The following is an 18,923-nucleotide window of genomic DNA, read 5'->3' as shown; positions in this document are numbered from 1 at the left end:
AGTGGTTGGAAGGAGGGGGAGGTTTTCTTTAAGATGAGCCACAGTTACTCACTGATGGATTTGTTAATATGAAACTAGATGATTAAGCTGTTGGGAGTAGAAACAAATATTCTTAAAGCAATTATTCTTTCAGGGAATAGGGAAGGTTTGGATCAAGTGTATTCCAGCAGAATGAACCTTGAATGACAATTTGGGGGGAAGAAATGCTAGGTTGTTGTTTACATCATATATTACTTGTATGCAGGGGTTGAAGTGGCTAGAATTTCTTGCCAGAACTCCCTAACATAAAGGTCGGCACGAAGCCCTTTTTTTTTCTTTTTCATTTTTTTTGGGAGTTAAACCTCATAAAACCACCGAAATGCAAATATTGCTTTTAGAACAGTTATAATTATAACACACAATAAAACACAACATGTTTCACACACACAGTGGTTAACACGTCTGCGTCAGTTCTGAGATCAAGGGATCAATCCCGGGCTCCGGCCTTCCTGTGTGGTGTTTGCATTTTCTCCCCGTGCCTGCGGGGGTTTTATCCGGGTACTCAGGTTTCCCCCCACATCCAAAAAACATGCCTGGTAGGCTGATCGAACACTCTAAATTATCCCAGCTATTAGTGTGTGCACGAATGGTTGTTAGTCTCCTTGTGTCCTGCGATTGGCTGGCAACCGATTCAGACTGTACCCAGCGTATGGATAAAGAGCTAGGAAAATGTTCACATGCATTAGACAACTGCATTTCACTGAAACAAGGTATTCCTTGAAACTGATTTCCATTCAAAATTGTATGTTTTCACTGTTTTACAAAATTCTATCTAAAACTTCATCTAAATTTTATTTTCCCTCATTTCCTCAAATCTAAATGCAAAATCTCAATTTTAGCTATTCAAGAACATAGGATGTACATTAAAACTGGAGATAAGGTAAACATTGACTTTTTAAAATAATAAAGATATAAGTAAAATACAATCACAAAAAAATACGTACAAATGACTTACATTACGCACAGTGAAATGGAATATATTTTGAAGATAAAGCACATTGACATTGACTTGTTTTAATTATAAGGAAATAAATAATTGCCTTACATACATGAACAAAATCAGTCCAAATTGCACATTAACATGGGATGATGTCCCAGATGAAATAAAATAAAATAAAAAACCTCATCAACTCTTTCCTCTCTCTTAAAGATTTGATCCATGTTCTGTTTTACCTGCCCTTTTAATTCAACAAGCTTGTTTTTTCCCTCAATTTGTTGTTAAAAAAAAAACAACAACAAAAAAACGTGCATTCGAACCAATCGGAGCTAACTATCCATGCTGATCACATGTCAGTATCTCAGCCAATTGAACGGACAGTAGAGTCCAGGTTTTTTTTTTTTTTTTTTGCTGCCTGCATGTGCTCAAATAAACGAATAATAAATATAAGTGGAAACAGATTATGCTACACAAGCACTTATTAGGCTTGTTGTTAACTACACTTGTGTATGTAAATCTGACGTTAGATGGTTCTTTTTGGAGATGCGTGTGTGGCAGCATGGCAAGGTTTTTTTTTAAACATGGAGTTTTGACTGTTGCCGTCATTTTTGCCAGTTTTTGGGATCAAAGCACCATATGCCGGAACAGCGTTCCGGCCCTGAAACTCATGCCGTTATGGAGTTCCAGCTTTTCTGGCCCACTTTCACCCTTGCTTGTATGTGAAACATGAAGTTGCTCGGCTAGTACAAGGATTGTGCTTAAATCATGTCAAAGATCAAATTGTCAATCAAATGTCAATTACATGACGTTAATGTCATAAAGATTACTGACTGAACATTTGATTGAAAAAAAAAAAAGGGCTTTTTCATCGTGTCAATGGGCAAAATACTATTTTCCCCTGTACCTTCATTTTGATTTAGAATTTTTGAATGAAATAAAAAGGTTCAGTGAGCCTTGTATAAAAAATTACTGAAAAAGATGACTTGTGTTTTTTGTCCAAGTGCCTATCATCGATTACATGGTTGCAAAACGTGAAACAGCCTTCGTCTACCGCCGGACAAAAAAAAAAAAAAAAAAAAAAAAAGATATCTACACCTGAATCAGATAAAGTATCTTAAATAGTGTGCGTCTATTTTTATTTTTGCTTCTTTATAACTGTGTATAGTGTTTATCAGAATGTAAGTGTTGTGTGCTTACAGTACCTGCTAATGCTGTATGTAGCCTATCGTAAAGAATGCACAAAAATCAGAATATTTGTCATTGATGTATGTAACTATGATAAAGGATTCATCCCCACATAAATTTCTTGGTTGCTGTTATGACACGATGATTAATTTCCCAATTAAGACGTGATCTCACAGCGCGGCTCAAACTTTGAGCGTCGAATTGGACGGCTGTATTCCAACAAATTTGACTTGACAGGAACTCATCCCTCCAACTATCTGCTTCAGGAACTTCATATGCAATTTTATTTTGCCTCACAGCCCAAAATTGATAAGCCAGCAGCTATGTGTGTCATTCTGACATTTCCTGGTGGGTTTTCTGTAAATTAACTCCAACACAAAGGACCTTGGGTATAACTGACTTCACATTCTTCCTAAAATGGCAGCGCTTATGGAGTTTTTTTTTTCTGTGCTTAAACATTGTTTTCTACGTTATTATAGTTTGAGTCAATTACTGATTTCCATATTTAGATTCTTTGAGAAACCATTTTTCACATGATGGTTATATGTACTAAAGCTTCCCTCTTCCTTCAACACTTTTACTTTCGTCGTTGTTTGAGTTCAAGTTTTCTTTGTTGATGTCTATTTTACTTCCCTGCCAGATTATGGCAACAATCAGTTTTTGGAAGCAGGAAATACATCTTAAGCCTTAAGGCATCTGTCATCAAATACAATAAAAGGAAATGAAATTCTGATGGTTTTCAACAAATCTTCCTCACATTGGATAACAGTGTGTTGCAAAACAACAAGTTAATCAAGTGCAAAAATTACACAGGTGTCAAAATGCGCACTTAGCTGCCTAATTAAACATTTCTTGTTCTCATTTCTAACAAATACCCCATTCTCCTCTTTGTGAATATACGGTTTATATTAAAGCTCCATTATTTAAGAATGATTATTATTATTATCATTGTAAATTATTATTATTATTTAATATCTTTAATAATCGTATTGTGGTGTAATCTTTGAGGATAATCATTAAGTGTAGGATGAGTGAGAACTGAAAGGGAAAAAAAAGTCACAGTACCAACCAGGCGATCATTAGATTGCTGTAGATCAGTGTGCTAATGTGCTTGGTGGCACTTGCCGAGCTTTAATTAGGGTGATGAGAAACAGCATCCAGCCCACATATAAGTAATGACACATGCAGACACGCCTGGACATTTAAATGAAATATCGCAAGCTTTTTAAAAGCTTTTCACATTCAATTACTCCCAAGTTTGTGCTAAAGAAATACAGTATAGTAAAAGTGGTTGGCTTCATGAACCCTTAAAGGACCAGTATTGTTAATCTTACTTCAAAAAAAGTAATCAGTTACAATTAAAAATTACTTCTCCTAAATAGGAATTGAATTAGTAACTCAGTTACCTCATTGTAAGAGTAATGAGTTACTCAGCAAAGTAACATTCTGACGTTACTTTTCATGTTCCACATGTTATTACATTATACATTATATAACAGGGGTGGGCAAACTATTTCACAAAGGGCCGCAGTAGGTGTGGGTTTTCGTTGCAACCAATCAATAGGGCACCTTTTCACCAATCTAGTGTCTTACAAGTGCAATCAGTTGATTGCAGTCAGGTGCTTCTTGTTTCCCCAGACCCCTCATTGGTTAAACTGCCTATGCCGAATCAATTGTAACAAAGACCAAGACCCACTGCAGCTCTTGAGGACTGGTTTGCCCACCCCTGTTCTGTAACATCTTTCATATCAACGTTAGGCCTGTCGCGATAACAGATTTTAGTGTGCGATAATTTATCTAATAAATTATTGCGATATGCGATATTATTGCGCCCCCCCCCCAATTTTTTAAAACCAATTTACAATAACACAGTGAGAATACAGTATATATTAATAGATCAAGTACACCCATTTAAACGCGATAAATATTTACTCTTAAATTCAAAAATACTTTTTAAGAAATCACAACTAAAAACAATAGACCACGCCTCTTAAGTAAAAGACAACAATATTAATACCACACAGAAACACAGAATAATTGTGTTTTTCAAGAAAAAAAAAATTGCACTTTATAACTTAAACATTTAGGCAAATGAAAACTTTTCCCCTCATAGCTTCTGCAATGGTGTTCCATAAGGATTCAACGAATAGGTACGATTTTCGATACGGGGGACACGATTTTCGATCCGATTCAATACATTTAATGCTCTGAAAAAAAAAACAATTTTTTGTTTCGGGTTTTTTCATTTTTTTGCTAACAGGCAAAAATTAAATTGCCATCATATAAACATGCATTTTAGTGCATAATATTTATGTGCTTACTTCTTACTGATCTGAAAAAGTTTTGTATAAAAGTGCTGAGAACAATCTTTACTGTTTGTAAAGTGAGGCGGGGCACACTGTTGATTGCTACAGCTCTCTTAGCAGCTAGGTTTACTACATGAGCAAGACATCCTATTTGTGGTCCGAATCCATCTGTGTCACGTACTGAATTAACAATATTTGCAGCATTATCTATAGTCAATGGTACGGATTGATTTGGCCTTCTTAACTTCCATTCAGTCATGACAGTTTAGAATTCGATGTAGTACATGGACTACATGTCCCATAATCACTCTGGGCTCATGTAGCCAATGGCATGGGACGTAGCACATCTAGTTTGCCATTTCATGATATCCAGTGTGTGCGTGCATTAAAAAAAGTTAGCAAACGCCGCTGTAGTCACATCTCCTCATTACTGCACAACACCAGCATATGACAATCGACTTTCAGAAACAGGACGAGTTTGAAGCACAGCGCTCCTAATTTGCCACTCAATGTTCATCATTTCCATTCAGCTGTCCGTTGTCAAAGCGAGGTTGTTCGTAGCAGCCAAGTCGGTAACAATGTTTTGGCGGACTTGGTTGTAAATATCCGGTGTTGTGCCGAAAAATAGCCACCCCGTGTGAAATGTCACCCCTGGCGGGAGCGCCCACACGTTAACAACACCGGCGCGCCGGAGATGGTCCCGCAGTCAATCCGGAGCACTGACGCGGCCGGTATACGTTGAACAATAGGATATAATAGGAACGATTTGCTCCGGCACTATTTTTTGCCGGACCTGGAACGAAGATGCATTTTGCGCAATTGGTAACAAGGAATCCGAACTTTTAACAGCACGTCTGCCGCACGTGTGCACGCACGTGCATGCGAGGCGATAAATCGCAGCGGAAAAATTACCGCCTTCATTTTTATTTATCGTGCAATAAATGGAATTATTGCATATTGCGACAGGCTTAATCAAAGTTTACATTAACTGATTGAAGAATAAGAACACTATATACAGTACTTTAGAACATTTGGTACTTACTTGGATCAAATTTTTTACAGTCTGTTAAGAAAACACAAATTTAAACGTTGGATCATACACTAGTGCAAATCTCTGAAACTGTATGTTAGGCATACTGCACAATAAACAGACCACTATCCTTAAATATTCCGTAAAGTAACGATATTAAATATTGAAATAATTCATTTGAGAACGCTACCTTTGAAATTCCCATTCCCAGTCGCCTTTTTCGCTGTCTTTATGTTGCATTACTTTGCTACAGTGTAGCGTGCAGTGAGACAGCGTGAGGAGGAGGGCATGATCCGCCCACCTAGCCAATCATGATAGAGTTTGCTACAGTCTCACCACCCCCCTGCCCCTTCTCCCGCTCTGCTCTCTTTCTATTTCAGGCAGCTGACATATGACAAAATTAGACAACTAGCGCATACATACATTCAACCAAATTTTAGTAAAGCGCCTCTTCGCATCCTCAGTAATGGTATTGGCGTTGCGAAAATGGGAAAATTACCCTATTGGCCCGAATATAAGACAGTGTTTTTTGCATTGAAATAAGACTGAAAAAGTAGGAGTCGTCTTATATTTGGGGTCTAGACATTATACCATTTACGACGCTTGATGGCACCAGATATCATTGAAGTGAATGCTGAACTTAAGGAGTAATGTTCTGTCATGACAGATCTCAGCTACTGTCAAGTTTAACCAGTTTGCATTATTTTATGCAATATTTTTCCTTATTCAGATTTGTTTCAAGACTACAGTTACAGTTAGACCTCACTTTGATGGTTAATGCAGTTATTGGAATTTTGTTGTTTTATCACAATAGGTTGGTTTATTTACATTTCAAAAAACAGAAGCCATTCATTTATGAATGTGATTGCACTTTAGTTTACATATTTAAATGTTTAGATATAAAGATTTGAATGAGTCAAAATAACATGCTTTTTCTCTCAAATATATTGTAATAATCATTTGTTTCAGATGTACTGTAATTATTTTCTGTATAAAAATTAAACATTTGGTGTTCAAAAAGTCTTTTTTCAAACTTGAGTCTTGAAATACGGCCAATACGGTAATTAATTAGATTACACACTACTGAAAAAGTAACTCTGTTAGAAATGCTGTTATACAACTGGAAATACAACTTGCTAACGATAGCACTATCATATTCATAGTTAGTGCAGGCGTTCATGTTGTTTGTGCTTCATCTGTCTCTCTCTCCTTCTCTTTTCTTTTGTCCCCCATTAACTCCTTCCTATTCGCTGCTTTCTCCTAATAAATGTGGCACGTTGATCACAATGGGAGTATCTCATACTCCCATGTGATACAATAAAACTGTTCAGACCAATCGGGCACTCAGATTACCATTCTCCGTGTCAATCAGCTGAACAGGACAGGTTTAAAAAAAAATGCTGTTATACTCTAACGCCGTTATTAGCAACATTGAAAAGGACAGACAACTTGACACATAAAAGCTCTATGTGCATTTGAACAGCTCAATTCCTATTTCAACCTTGTATTGTGGCACATCCTAACAAAAGCAATTATTGTAGTCTGTCTCTGCATTGCACTTTTTACTTGTGGCTCAAGGTAGCGCTTTTTTTTTTTTTTTTTTTTTTTTACAAGGGCGAGCACTACAAGAAGTCATGGTTTATTGATGATTATTATACTTTTCCATCATAATATGATTAATGATTGGACATGCTTAGCAAAAATATTACATACACTACATTTCACATTTTGTTGTTGTTTATTGTTTCAATTGTCATTCTTGCAAAAATCTTTATGAAAATAATTCATTTATTTTACATTTAGAGAAATTCTACTAATTTCATCCAAAAATCCATGGTGGTTAATCACCACACGGAAATCTATGGCTTGGTATGCCACATACCCCTTGTAACATTTAAATATGTTTTCACACTCACTCCCAAGGTAATCTGTCATTTGAAGATTTTGTCTATATGAAAATCTAACACAAACAATTGGCAAACAAAACAACTCTTGCTTTCAGTGGGGATATAAGATTCATCGCAGTAGCTACACTCGTTTGGTTTTCTGTTCACATAACTTGCTGGTTTCTTTTCAGGTTTCTGTTCCTCGTGTCAATTATAAAACACTTTACCGTAGCAGAAATGTTATCCATGAATTATGCAGAGCACAACATACTCACACTCATAGAAACTGAGGTGTTGTGCAAAGTAAACACAAGGACAAATCTCACCCCAGATCCATCATATGTGCTTTTCTTAACAGTAAAAAATTTTGGACATATTTTAGGCAAAGTTTTGTTGTTGGTTTCTGAGTTTTGCTCTTGACAGCTTCATATGCCAATATAGAGAATACAGAAAGTCCTTCTGGTGCCTTATTTTAATACCTTACCCTTCCACTCATCCTATCTCTCTCCCACTGTGTTCTGGATTCTCTGACTCTCCTGCTCTCCAACCATCTGTTCAGTTTCCCTGGCTTGTGTAGTTTTTACTGCATGAAAGGGACTCTCCAAATCAGCCATATATGCCCTTTTATTATTGTCAGTGGACTGTTCTATTTTTGTCACTGTACAGTAGCGGCCGTTGACGGGTGTCTGTCTTTGTTAAGAGGGTTTTAGTGGGTCAGGACATGCCCTTTGGAATGGAATTACCCCCTCCAAGAAAAGGAATGATAAAGAAAAAAATAGAGGGATAAACTTGAGCCGATGGTTTAAACAAAAAGAAAGAAGAAGCATTGGATATGCAGTGGGAAGCGAAACAAACAGAAGAGTGATGCAGTGAAGGAACTAGAAGTTGTCAGTTGGGTGAAGCAATAACAGTGCTGCTGCATTTTTAATAGTTGGCCACTTTGCAGCGACCTTTGCCTAATGGATTCGTGCCTCTTAAAAGCTCCTGTCAAAGCCCCTCCACCTCAGTTACACCATGGAAAGTGCTGAGCGCTCCAACACTTCCTGATAGATTGTCCACTGATCTAATAATGTCTCAAAGCAGTAGACAACAGAGACAGCGGTGAGATTGTTCCTCAAGTAATGCTTAGGGAGCACCTAAATAGAGAGAAGACATTGTCAAGATGTCCACATCATATAAGGTACTTGCCTTTTTTGAAGATACATCATAACCGAAGGACAAGGACTGTGAGATAAAAAATCTAGATAAACTCAAGTCAGCACCAAGTGAAGGGATGTTTTAGATCAGGTTTTCGTTATTTAATGGACTGGCACAAGCTTGTGTTTCTCAACATCACCGTTAATGTATATTTAAATAGTGGCGTGTTGGTTGATGCAACTCATCCTCTACCTGACAGAGAGAAACTGGTTTGCCTTGCATTCGGTATAATGAAATTCGAGCAAACCTACTGGGCAGCTCACATGAATTTCTCAGGGATATCCCCCTTTCCTCCAATTGTACCGCAGCCACTGTAATGATTTCCGAAATATAATAAAGATGTTAATAACCATCATACATTTAACTAATTGACTTCAACAATAATTCTGAGGGTTCAATGCATGCTTTTTGCGTATTAATGAATTGAACACGATGTCCACATGACAGCTGCGTATCTGTCTTCCAGCGTTTCGTGTGGAAGAACAACAATATACCTTGCTCCGAAACTCACACTCCTTCTGAGGCAGCATCATAAAAGTTTGCCTTATTGTACGCAAAATTTTCATTTTCACTAGGCATGTCTGCAAGGTACACCTATCTTGCCGCAGACCAGTCTGCCAAATTCCCTTAACATTTGAGGCGTAGTATGCGCTGTCATCGAAATACATTTGCATCTCATGGGTGTAGTCTATGAAATTAGTGTCCAATGTTTTAATGTAAGTACAGGTAGTCCCCAGTTTACGAACAAGTTCCGTTCCTACGCTGGCAACGTAACCCAAATTTCCGCGTAAATTGAAATTAACCCTTTAAGTACCCCTAAATACCCAACTATCCAAAAACATGTATTATATGTCATATTGATAAAATGAAGTAAAAAAAAAAAAAAAAAAAAAACAAAAAAAAAAAAAACATAGATAGATAGATATTACTTCCCTCTGGTAACACCGATCACACCATAATTCTTCTTACAACTGACATTTATTAATTTGTCACAATCAAACTATTAGAAAATAAAATACAATAATGACAAAGAGCGTACAATAATGCTATGAAGTCAAGCAATAGAGACATATTTGCTTACAAAAACATACCTAATTGCTGCACAATAATACCAAGGGAAATAAGGTCCAAATCTTCGCCAATTCAACAAGAAAAATGGCACCTATTAGTGGCACCGGTCTAGCAGTGAAAACGAACGCTGCTCAATAAGCTAGCAGGCTAATAGCGAGCTAATGGGGAGAGGAGGGCAACGCCGAGCCCGCGTCGTTTATCGTTTCTCTGCTTTATTTAAATGTTAACTGGCCCCTACTTCCCAATGTGAAAATAACACTCAAAACTAACAGAAAATAGCGCTGGCCTGACGTCAAACAAGTCCGAGTGTAACAAAGGAAAGCGGACTGCACACACACTGTAGTAGAATGAAATACCAGTTGCGTATTGTGTGATCATGTTTGTGACAATGCCGGTGCATATATGCATAATGATAAAAAATTAAAGCCAGTCTTTTGTAACAAATTCTACCAGTTAAAAAAGACTGTAAGATGGATATTCAATAAACAGTCATATATTTTATATTTGTGTGTCAGTTCTAACAGGCGAATATTGGATTTGACATTTATTTTTCATCTCTTTGAGTTGGCAGAAAAAAAAAACGTTTTCTAAATGTTTAAATAGTCTACATATTTTATGATCAATGCATTTACACAAGGAAATAACGCTGGAAAAGTTTGTTAAATATTTTTCTCGTATGAGACCAAAGCGCCATATTCGATTACATTCAGCGAAGCCGACACAGGTTTCCGTATAGCATCTTCAACAATCAATTTGAATCCTTTCCATATCCCACTCCTACCGCAGTTGTTTGCTTTTTAATTCCCCTGTCTTTAGTTTGTTTTCCACTCCCATAGCTGCTCCATATCGAAAAGGAAATACCAGGATACTCGCGGAAGGCGCCAGGGCGCGGGAGGGGAGGATTGAAAAGAGAGCCACTGTGCTCACGTGTCCAGGCATGCACAGTGCCTCCTCTGTTTTATCCAAATTATTTATTTTATTTAACATCCATACATCGTTTTAGTATAAATATATGAATATATATTTATTATTTTTTAAAAAGTTAGCGAGAGAGAAGTCGGCCCGACCCGATCGTAAATAATCACGCATAAGTCGCTCCAGAGTATAGGACGCACTCTCTGCTAAACTATGAAAAAAACTACGACCTATAGTCTGAAAAATACGGTAATTATGGACATTATATGTCCATAAGAAAAAGATTTTAATGTTACATAACTTTTATAGTCATTGTTAAAAATATTCATTTTTTAGAAGAAATATGATGAATATGAATTAAAAGTGTAACTGTCTAGTAAAAACTAAAAATCACCACATTGATATTTGGGAAAACCTAACAAATGAGCGTCTTTGTAGCTAAGATGCTATTGAAAACATTCATTTTATGTCATGTTTATAAAGTATACCACTATTTTCTATCGTAATTGCCATTAAAAAAATGCATAGAATCAATTTATGAAAATGATAGTCAGATTTACTTTGTTGTAATGAAGAATCCCCAACATTTAGTCAAAATATTTTAGAGGTAGGAGTGCTAATAAAGACATATTTTCCTAAACCACCACTGATTGATGCCAAAAAGACATATTTTTCTAAACCACCACTGGTTGATGCCTGTACACTTGCCATTAGACTTAGATTGGTTTCTGTTTAAAATTAAAATGCATATCTATGGAAGCTTGTTACCAATCATTACAAGCTACCAGAAACACATACTGTGTGGCTCATGAGATATACTTTACTGGCGTGCACCATTATTACCTGTACATTTACTATTACTAGTACTACTACTATCATTATACAGTGATTGATGTATAAAGATAGCTTCATGTTTCTTGTGCAAATACTCAAAATCTGTATGTGGTGTCTTTCAATTACTAAATACATCACTGTAAGGATTTTTATTACCCTTATAAAACAAACAAAATAAAAAAAAAAGTGACGAGAACACTTGGTTGGACAGTGACGATATGCATGCAGAATCTTAAACCTTCATTTTATTTTAATGGGATGTGGTCAATCGCACTATTAATAATTGTTCTTGTTTATGCGCTTACCTGGTGCGACTGTGGGGGAGGCAAGATGAAAAGATTTTTGAATAAGTGGCCGAATGATCCTTTCACCAGGGACCATGGTGATAATTGAAAGAATGGCCTGAGGTATTCCCCCATATGTTACTCTCGCTCTGGCTTATCAGTCAATTCCTTCGACTAAATCTTTTTACTGGCTCTTTCCTTTCTCATGTTCACTAACCACCCTCGTTATTTTTCACCAGCTCTTACAAGCTGTGCAAATCATGGAGGTTACATGGAGATGCCACTGAGGAAAACCACTACTGAAAAATAAATGTTATGTTATGGTATACAGTGACATACACTAATTTTGACATTATCAATTTTCCTTGGTTATATTTGCTTTATCATTTCAGACGTTTTATTCAAAGGAGTTGCTGACTGAATCTGGCTACTTTACAAGAAATTATGAGTCAATAATGTAATAGCTGTAATAAAGCATGTACAGTAGAAGGGTCCAAAAAGCACTCCTTAAATCGCCCAGGTGGACATCTCAAAATCTCATTTATTTTTGTTTGTATATTTGTTTTTCTTGGGCAGGAAACTAAATAAGCTTCTCCTTTGTTATTCAAGGATTAAATTTGGTAGGTATATTTTAGGGATGTCCTGTAAACATGTCGAGGTTTTTTATTTTGTCTCAGGTGTGATTAATTAATCACCATACATATTTAAAATGGTTACTCCTCTGTTATTTGTGGATGTATCAGAATGAAATAAGGTCATTATATTCGAGGGATGTACAGTATATGCATCTATCCTCAGACCCAGTTTTTATTTATTTTATATATATATTTTTTTATTAGCTCAGGGTTGATGAAATACAATACTCAATTACTGAATGTAAATTGCTGCTGGTCTGGTATTCATGGACAGATCACAATGAAATTTTGTCGGTATATTTATAAATGTGTATACATTGATTCTCAGAGCCCAATATTTTCTATTGTTTTTTTTGTCTCAGGGCTTATTAAAACAGTTAATGCATTGCAGACTTATTGTTGCCTAAGTTGCCAGTAGCGAGAGCAGGGTATACATAGTTCATGGAAATTTCAATGAATTTCAGGATTCATGAATAATATCTACTGTGGCGGATGTGTTGTCACCAGTATTGACTTGTGCACATGCTAACTTGCATTGCTTTTTTTTTTGGAATTAAATTTAATCGAATGATGTGCTATCGCAGGGGTCGGGAACCTTTTAGACAGAGAGAGCCAAAACCCAACATATTTGAAAATGTGATTCCACAAGAGCCATACAGTGTGTGTCTATTTGTATGTATGTATAAAAACACACACTGTATATTCTATGTTCTTTTGCCAGCTTGTCCAAATCCCTTTTATAAGCACTTTCGTAAACTTATTTGAATGCATTATATAGGAGGTCACTGTCGGCTTTTACGAGCAGTCGCCGAGTTGCGATTGAAATAAATCTTGAGAAAACGACCAAGGAAAGCCTAACATCGTTACTTGGGTTGTTACAATCGTTGCGCAGTTGTGCACACACCACAAGGAAAATAACAAATACAAACATGGTGTGGCGCCGCGTATATTTCCTGGAAGCGGAAACCACAATCGGGGACGATCAGGGGGACGTGTGCGCACCTGTTTGATTTGGGGTACCACGCAGTTCCCTTTCATGGTTTAATTTTTTCCCTATGTATTTTTTACATACCGTATTGGCCCGAACATAAGACGCTGTTTTTGAATTGCAGTAAGACTGAAAAAGTCGGGGTCGTCTTATATTCGGGGTCTAGACATTATACCCATTCACGACGCTAGATGGCGCCAGATATCATTGAAGCGAATGCTGAACTTCAGGCGTAATGTTCTGTCGTGACAGATCTCAGCTACTCTCAAGTTTAACCAGTTTGCATTATTTTATTGCAATGTTTTTCCTTATTCAGATTTGTTTCAAGACTACAGTTACATTTAGACCTCACTTTGATGGTTAATGCAGTAATTGCAATGTTGTTGTTTTATCACAATAGAGTTTATTTACATTTCAAAAACCAGAAGCCATTCATTTACGAATGTGATTGCACTTTAGTTTACATATTGAAATGTTCAGATATTAAGATTTGAATGAGGCAAAATAACATGCTTTTGTTATAATCATTTGTTTCAGATGTTTCAGATTATTTTCTGTATAAAAATTAATTTGGTGTTCAAAAAGTCTTTTTTCAAACTTGAGTCTTGAAAAAGAGGGGGTCGGCTTATAATCAGGGCTGTCTTATATTCGGGCCAATACGGTACCCCAGTTCGCTCTGCATTGAGTCAGGAGGGACCTACCCAGTCACTGGCCAAGTGGTGACTTAACGCACGAGGTGATCTCGCCCATATCAACGTGAACTGACCCAAAGCATATTATTGTGACGCACATTTGAATTTGAAGTGTCCAAGAATAATGTGCGAATGCGCCATCAGCTCATCATAGCTGGTTCTTATCATAACTGGTTGGCGGAGAGTCATATGCACTCATCAAAAGAGCCATATAAGGCTCATGAGACATAGGTTCCCGACCCCTGTGCTAATGACTGAATGTATACGAGGTCTATCAATCAAAAAGGGGTGTGCCTGTAGATCTATAGTTGAGCAGTGCCAAACCTTCTTAGAGTTATTCTCTAGTTTTCGTTGACTAAAAATGTATTTGGCTCAACCTTCTGTAAATTTTTAAATGCATTTCACGGATAATATATGCAGCAATGCAGGAATACAGCATAACCCTTTTCATTCCCAAACTTTTAGGATTATCCTCGGAAAACATTCCTTTTGTTGGTCTCCAGTCAAATTACTTTTTGGAGTTCCCGTGTGTTATCAGAGCTGGTGATGTAACTTTGTGTGTGTAGGGGTGTGCGTGAGTGTGTTTGGGGGGGTTGGTCATTGTGGGCTGACATGCATATATTGTCAGTCCAAACAGTGGCTGTTGCTGATTAACAAGAGCACTTGAAACGAACACTTATGAGATTGCCTGCTTGTGTCCTCATGGAAACATTAAGTGGATCTTAGGCCGTATTGAGACGGAAACAGTCTGAAGCAAAAACACAAAAGTGTCACTTTGTTGTTAGTTTTGCATGTGGAGAAATATGCGTACACACGGAGATGAAAAGTACATGAACCTTCCAATTTGCAGGTTTTGTATGCATGCCCGGTGTATAGGTGACAGCACAATCAAAACATTTTAAATGTACTGTACCTTTATACATGCATTGTATGTTAATTTTGCCATTGCATGAGTTGTGGATTTGCGCTTATGTCAGACTCTAAGAAAAAAAATCATGCAAGTGTGCCAGAGGCATAAAGTAACAATGATGTAGGAGTGAGTATGCGTGTAGAGCATGCATGCAAACTACCTTTGTGGTTCCCAGTGAAGTGTTAGTTTAAGTGGAAGTGGGGAAAGGAGGTGAGGTGGGCATAAGATAAAAAGCCTCGTTAGGCTGGCACACACTACTGAGGCGTGCTGCCTGGACTCTGGTCTTTCTATACTCTGACTTTATGGGTGGGTGAGTGGGTGGGTGTGTGTGTGTGTTGGTACTTTCGTGAGAATGTTGGCGACATTGCGATCAAGTTGTTGGAAAAAAGTTTTTGTCCAGCTACTGTATGCCATACAAGCAGCAGAAGAATGGAGCCATCACACGAAACTGCTGTATATTGTATTGTCCTGATGTTATGTGTAAAATGTAATTTATGTTTTCAAAGTGGAGAAGAGACATATCACCACTGAGTGTTCTCCTCCTGTTTTAATCAGAACATATTTTTTAAACAAGAAGTATAGAGTATAGTCTCCTTTGATTTCTGAAATAACAATGGAACACTTATCCAACTAATACATATATTGATTTAAAAAATTTGGTATTGGGTGTGATAAAACTATATCAGTAAACCAAAATGACAGATTGTACATTTTACATAGTTTGTACTTTTAATGACATTCATTGAACAGTGAAGGTGAACTAAAGGATGTGGTCATTGAGTATATGCTTTTTTTCTCCCATCATATTCACAAATAAGAATCTGTAGCATGCAGTGTGTATTACACTTTTGTGGGAGACAAATCTACAGAGAACTTGAGGTCAAAAGTAGGAGAATTGGAAATAATAGAGGAGCATAGTGAGATGGGCCAATGATGCAGATAAAGCAGTGGAGGGGAAAAAGGGGGGGGGGGTTGAGGGAAAATATGAAGCGCTTATGAGATAAGCTTAAAAGCTGGGAGTTGTTTGGATTTTATTGTCTCCTTGCTGTATGAGCCTTTTCTCAGTTATAACTGTAAATCTCTTTTAATCTCCTCCTCACCTATCACCACTGAAGTCATTGCAACAGTGTGTGTTGTATATATTCATATATTAGGGCTGTCAAACGAATAAAATTTTTAATCGAGTTAATCACAGCTTAAAAATTAATTAATCATGATTAATTGCAATTCAAACCATCTCGAAAATATGCCATATTTTTTCTGTAAGTTATTGTTGGAATGGAAGATAAGACACAAGACGGGTATATACATTCAACATCCTGTACATAAGTACTGCATTTGTTTATTATAACAATAAATGACAAGATGGCATTAACATTATTAACATTCTTTCTGTTAAAGCGAGCCACGGATAGAAAGACATGTAGTTCTTAAAAGATAAATGTTAGTACACGTTAGAGTAATTTTGTATTAAAACCCCTCTTAATGTTTTCGTTTTAATAAAATTTGTAAAATTTTCAATCAAAAAATAAACTCGCTAGCTCGCCATTGTTGATGTCGCCGAGCAGTGAGGTCACATGGGCTCCCTGCCATCCTTCCACAGTGTCTTTAACTACTTAAGGTAGTGATTGAAATACACCACAAGGTGTTGATAGCGAGTTTTAAATTACTCACATGACATTTTGGAGGGAAAATGACAAGCAGTACTCGATTTGGGAAATTTAGGGATGTGCATTTTTTCATGGGGGTGTACTCACTCACTCAGTTTTGAGGGGAAAATAAATTAACTCTGTTATATTCTAGTAAGCTGCACTCGGACTACTTTTCATTGTGTCAAAGTGTCATTTTGTCAGTGTTGTCCCATGAAGAAATATACTTAGATGCGAGGGCTGTACCCACTTTTGTGATACACTGTATCATTACAAAATCTTTAATAGTAAATTTAAAATAAAGACAGCATTTGGCATATTTAACTGCTAGTAATGTAACGGCAAACTTAAAAAGGCACTAAAGTCATATTCCATTAGTTGTAACTGTTTCATGCATATTGTAGGTCAAAAAGGGAGCGTGGCCTGATTGAAGAGTGTTATCTAAGTAGTTTTTTTTTTTTTTTTATATTGTTTTGCAATTGCTTTGGTGAGTGTAATTATTCTGTAAACGGTAGGTTTTAAAATTAGTCACGTCGTGACATCACGCTGTGCCTATTATGCAAGTACCAGCCCCCTTCAATAATTTTCTATAGTGGCTTGCAAGACGGGTCCATATAACAATGGTCTTTGGCTGCGTCTACACTAGGACGTATAATGGCCTTAAATGTGTAGTTAGTTAGGCTATACAACATGTCGGCTCCACTAATGCACCTTTTCTTCATATAAGTTCTTGTACGGGGTAGGTTACTGTGTAATGTACTGTAGTTGTCTCTGTATAACAATCGGATACAGAGGAAGAGACGTCATGTAGTGCGCCATCGCCATTTTTAGCATTGTAAACAATACAGGCAGACGAACAAGACATGGGATTCCTGCTCGTCTTTTTTCTTTTCCACAGCCATTGTTTACTGTTTATTCTCTAAGTCTAAAACAGGGGTCAAGAACCTATGCCTGAGAGTCATATCTGGCTCTTTTGATGAGTGCATTTAGCTCTCCGCCAACCCGTAATTTTTAAAAGTGGAACCGGCCAGCTCGCTTGACACGAACGAGCTGTGATGAGCTGATAATGCATTCATACATTTTTCTTCAAACTTTAAACATACGTCACACACTTATGCTTCAATTTGGTGCCCATTGATGGTCCTCCCATCGCGGATTACACGGAAATGAGCGTTATTAGAAAGCTCATCTCGCACGTTAAGTCTCCGATCAGCCAGCAGTGGGGCTGGGCCCTGCCACCTCAATGCCAACTGAACTGGAGTATATAAAAATGCATTGGGGAAAATTAAACCACAAAAAGTGAACTGCTTGGTGCCCCAGTCACGGAGGGACGCTCTGGTTGACTTTCATGACTTTTTCGCTTGTCAAAATTGTCGCGAGCGAGACTCACAAAACTGCTGCCCTGATAGGCTCCACCTGTCTTGGCCACTGTTATACACGCCATCCTAGTTGTGGTTTCCACTTCCAGGAAATATACGCAGCACCAAACCATGTTTTTATTTGTTATTTTCCAAGTACTGAGTGCACAATTAAGCAACGATTGAAACATCCCAAATAACAATGTCAGGCTTTCGTTGTTGTTTTCTAAATATTTATTTCAATCACAACTCTGTGACTGCTCGTAAAAAGCCGAGCATGCCCTCTATCCTTTCACTTTTGCTCCCGCGTGTTGCGTTCAAATGCGTTAAAGAAAAACAAAAAACGGAGTTCCCGACCCCTGGTCTTGAATGTGTACTAAGCTCGAAATATACCGGCGGCGAGTGATGAGTTTCCAGTTCGGGGCATGAGGCTGCTCCTTTCTACGCATGCGTAGTATGCGCAAATGCAGGCGTACCTTGTAGAAGCGGGGTGCCCTAAATGTACCTTAAACATAGTGCGGACAGGTACGATAATAGTCTGCAGAATAACGGGAAAAAAGTTATCCCTCCTTGTGTAGACGTAGCCTCAAACAAGTAACAGCAATGATATTCACATAAGTTGCTAAGACGTATTCCTAAACACCTCCCTGATTTCATTTTCCCAATTTCCGCTAAGTGCTTGTGCCAACTGACTGAAATATGTCTCTCTGCGTGCATGTGCATAGGACCCCGCTGAAGCGGCGTGAGTGTCAAGTGAGTGAATATTTTATTTCTGTATAACTGTGAAATAGCTAAGATTGGTTTCATTGGAGAATGATTATTGTCCACGGCCGCGTTTCCGCGATGTATCAAAATTACCACACACACTGTCAATGCTCACGAACTTTCCATACACACACACACTCCACCGATGGCCAATCAGAGGGCACCTTCACCAGAAATTGTTGTGCAAACCGGTATCACTTTACAATAAGGGTCTCTTAACCCTTTAATGCCTGCAATATGAA

At 37.5% G+C, this 18,923-nt stretch overlaps 1 protein-coding gene across 2 annotated transcripts in view; it reads left to right on the top strand.

Annotated features, from left to right (window-relative positions):
* LOC130914519 (RNA-binding motif, single-stranded-interacting protein 3-like) overlaps positions 1-18,923 on the top strand; it is a 227,298-nt gene that overhangs the window by 6,674 nt on the left and 201,701 nt on the right. Inside the window, exon 2 of one of the 2 annotated variants that reach the window (XM_057833781.1) lies at positions 18,642-18,669. The exons of the other annotated variant lie outside the window; for it this stretch is intronic. The gene's annotated coding sequence lies outside the window, so the exon portion shown is untranslated. The remainder of the gene's footprint in view (positions 1-18,641; positions 18,670-18,923) is intronic. 2 annotated transcript variants of the gene reach the window in all.

The sequence above is a fragment of the Corythoichthys intestinalis genome, chromosome 4, assembly GCF_030265065.1.
Source record: "Corythoichthys intestinalis isolate RoL2023-P3 chromosome 4, ASM3026506v1, whole genome shotgun sequence".
Taxonomy (NCBI): Eukaryota; Metazoa; Chordata; class Actinopteri; order Syngnathiformes; family Syngnathidae; genus Corythoichthys; species Corythoichthys intestinalis.
This window is presented reverse-complemented; position numbering and strand designations above follow the sequence as displayed.